Source organism: Convolutriloba macropyga, chromosome 14, assembly GCF_964194025.1.
Source record: "Convolutriloba macropyga chromosome 14, txConMacr16.3, whole genome shotgun sequence".
In the NCBI taxonomy this organism is placed as follows: Eukaryota; Metazoa; Xenacoelomorpha; order Acoela; family Convolutidae; genus Convolutriloba; species Convolutriloba macropyga.
The window spans coordinates 15,626,716-15,630,908 of record NC_134481.1 but is presented as its reverse complement, the minus strand read 5'-3'; the positions used below and the strand labels follow the sequence as shown (position 1 = coordinate 15,630,908).

The 4,193-nt window shown below is 34.8% G+C and overlaps 2 protein-coding genes across 3 annotated transcripts in view; both read left to right on the top strand.

Moving 5' to 3' along the window:
• The window catches only part of LOC142353208 (putative thiopurine S-methyltransferase), a 332,531-nt gene that overhangs the window by 215,117 nt on the left and 113,221 nt on the right, over positions 1–4,193 (top strand). The gene's annotated exons all lie outside the window — the stretch shown is intronic.
• LOC142353210 (putative thiopurine S-methyltransferase) overlaps positions 1–4,193 on the top strand; it is a 257,569-nt gene that overhangs the window by 215,117 nt on the left and 38,259 nt on the right. The window lies entirely within an intron of this gene.

The following is a 4,193-nucleotide window of genomic DNA, read 5'->3' as shown; positions in this document are numbered from 1 at the left end:
ATCCAGGGGGGATTAATTCGAAATTTACCACCTCCATAACCCCCTCGCAATCCCTTACCCTCCAATTTGGGACCTCTTCACTCAATTAATAGTCCCACACGCCACTCACATGTCAGAATAGGCGAGTTATAACCAGGTTATAACTTATAACTTACCGTCCATAATCAGCTGAGCCCTAATCTAATCAGAGTGTAACTGCACTGTTGTGCGTCTCAGTTTTAACTCGCGACAAGTTGCCCCTGTAGAGCTTAATCTAATTTGACTTTTCCCTTAATTAATCCGCACAACGGCACTCACCTGAACACGCCTTATCACCTCAAATAGCAGAAGGATCAATAAGCCGACTCCGCTTCGTCATTGAGGACTTGAATACGACATTGTATACGACATTGAGGACTTGTAGCAGCCGTGATCAAAGTTCTAATTTTGTTCAAGCTCGCATGATTTTTTTTGCATTCAATAATTAACGTTTTTATTTATTAAGATTGGTATAATGTTATAAAAGATGATTATATCCATTATTGCTTTAAAATTAATTGATACCATTTTATTCTGAAAAATTAGAAAAAAATTCACTCAAAGATGGGTCATACTTTACTAGGCGAGGTAAACGATTTCTCAAATATTATTCACCAAAAATCAGTTAGTAATCGACCTTAAAATGGTCATGTCAAGTCAGGACAATCCGGTTACTTTTTTTGCTTCCGGCAAAAAAGAAAATTGAAGAAAAGACTGATGAAAAGATGTTAATTTCCTGATTAGTACGATCACCAGAAATAAAACTGTAGAAAGTCAATGTTGCAAGCAAGTTTTTGCAGTGAACTTTGGAAAATGGCAAAATTTAAAACGACTATGTGTGAAACCTTTCCTGAAGTGTGATGAAAATAACACATCGTTTTGTGTTAGTCTTGCATTCTGCGGAAAACTTCCAGCAAATATATTGTTTTTTAAAAAAAACTACACAAACGTTCAAATACTATTTGTTAAACATTTGAAATCAAAACTTTGGCAATTATTTATATGAAAAATTGCTTCGAGTATAACTTTCAATCAAAAAAACCTATAACTGGTTTAAAATCCGCAGGATGAATGATGAATGCAGGAAAAATAGAAATATTGAAACCAACTTATCATGCGACCTCTAGAAAGTTAACTGAACTGAAAGATATGTTCAGCAAAACTCATCACTTTAATCACACCGTTTTTTATGGTTGTGCTGATGATTTTGTGGATATTTTATTTCTATTTGATTGATTTTAATGCGTTGATCAGCTAAACGTTAATAATTTTTATTTTTTATTGAAACAAAATGAGGGACAAAGTGTTTTATTTAAATGCAGCGAAATTCTGTAGAAAAAGAATGTTGGTGTGTTAAATGAGAGGATTAGGCTAAATGAGCAATTTCTGTCGATTGAAAAGGGGCCCATGTGCTGTTAGGCCTTTATATCCCTTTGAATGTATTTTGACTATGATGATAATGATTAGGATGATAAAGATAAAGTAACTTCTTCGTGTGTCTTTTAGATCACGCTTTCAGCACTTCCTTTCACGTGAAGTGACTTTTGTCTCTGAAGTCTTTTTTTCTAAACTCACATGGGATTTGAGCTCTGTGACACAGAAACACTGAGATCTTTTTTGATTTTATGAAGCTCAAGGGCTTTCCCATTATAGCCATCTCCCCAATTACCGTATAGTTAACAAAATGGGGGCGTGCTATGTTTTTTTCTGGTGGGAAGGGAGTGGTAAAGTACAATTTCTGGGACAATGGTGCGTTATAAAAGCTCACCCAACGACTTGAGGTTTCAAAATTACAAAACTAAAAAAGAAGATTTTCCCAGTGAAACCCCACCATAAACACACACACACGCACACACACACACACACACACACACACACACACACACACACACACACATGCACATACACACACAAACACACACACACATACACAAATACACACACACGCACAAACACACACAAACACAAACATAACCGCACAAAAACACAAACATACACAAACACGCACGCACACACACACGCATAAACGCACAAACACACATAAAAACAAACACACAAAAACACATGCACAAACACATACAAACAAACAAATATAGACACAGACGCACAAAGACACAAACACGCACAAACACAAACACACAACACAAACACAAACGCACACGAAAGTCAGTCACTCTTTCTTCCAACGAAGCACTATCAGGTTCAAAGGATCATTGCTACAGACGTAGACTGACCTCTTTTAGTTTTCTTTTTTTTCTAGGCAGTTTAATGGACTGAACGTTTAAATTGAATTACCTGGTTTTTACAGCAATTCCACAGCTTGTTAGCGATATATTCCCCGCCACTTTTGGAATTTAAAGTGCCAGTTTTTCCAGTTTCTGCGGAAACTTTATGTTCGTTTTTTTTAAAAGAAAAATAAAATTATCAATTGCATAGCAACGACTTTCAACCATATTTGGGTTATCTTTAAATCAAACATCGGTTCAAGACATTTTTGCTAGAGTTATAAAATCTTTTGGAACTGGTTGTTTTCTTGACTGCAGATATCACAACCGTAAGCCTCGAGATAAATTAAATTCATTACATCCTCGAATTGATGTAGAAGTTTTGATTAATCAAATTTTCATATGCGCCGTTTTAGCAAGCTACCTCTTCAAAATATCATCACAGAATGAGTTTAACTAACTCTAATTGTCCGCACAAGAAAACAATTCTGAGTTTCAAATGTCGGAAAAACTTCAGATGAAACAAAGCAAAATTAACACTATCAATGAAAATTCACCTCCAGCTTCTCTATGTGTAGAAACTGATATTAATTAATTTTACTACTAAAACAATATATTTGTCCGTTAGATGTTTTTTAGAAATAAAAATCAACATCACCAATTGCTTATCAGCAAAACTTTTTGATAATAATTTGGATTACGCCAGCGCTGTTTCTGTCAGTTTCAATTAATTTATCTTTGTCGCTGACATTCTTACGCTTTCTTTATGTTAAGCATCAAAGTTTTGATTTTTTTTGTTTTCTGTTCATTATTCAATTTTTGAAAAAGAAGCTTTTAATCTGAATGACTTTATGTCTAAATTCTACATATGTCCAATTTTTTTTTATTTGGAAGATGAAACTTTTTGGTGCATACATAAGCTCTGGTTTTGGTTTTGGAGCGGGACGTATCTTTGCAATTTTTTCTCTGTTTTTAAAATCTCAATTGGACATCATTTTTTAAAAGAGCTTCAGATTGTTTATTGTTTCGTTCGTTTCACATGCACAAACACATACAAACAAACAAATATAGACACAAACGCACAAAGACACAAACACGCACAAACACAAACACACACAAACACACAACACAAACACAAACGCACACGAACACATACGTAAACACACACAAACAAACAAAATTACACACACACACACACGCAAGAACAGAAACACACACAAACACAAGCAGACACAAAAACACACACTGAGACACACACAAACACACACAAACACTCACATAAACACACACGCGCACACACACTCACATAATCAAACACACACGCACGCACATACAAACACGCACACAAACACAAACCCATACAAACAAACAAACAAACAAACAAACATAGACACATGCTCTCAACTCACGCACAAACTCTAATTACAAATTAGGTTTTTTCTTATGCAACAATCCATTTTGTATTAAAGGAGAACTAAGAACAGAGCGATGTTTGTGACATAAAAAGCCATTTTCAAAGCATATAGTCAGTCACTCTTTCTCCAACGAAGCACTATCAGGTTCAAAGGAGCATTGCTACAGACGTAGTCTGACCTCTTTTAGTTTTCTTGTTTTTCTAGGAAGTTTAGTGGACTGAACGTTTAAATTGAATTACCTGGTTTTTACAGCAATTCCACAGCTTGTTAGTAATATATACTCCGCCACTTTTGGAATTTAAAGTGCCAGTTTTTCCAGTTTTTGCGGAAACTTTATGTTCGTTTTTTTTTTAAAAAAATAAAATTATCAATTGCATAGCAACGACTTTCAACCATATTTGGGTTATCTTTAAATCAAACATCGGTTCAAGACATTTTTGCTAGAGTCATAAAATATTTTGGAACTGGTTGTGTATTTGACTGCAGATATCACAACGGTAAGCCTCGAGATAATTTAAATTCATTACATCCTCGA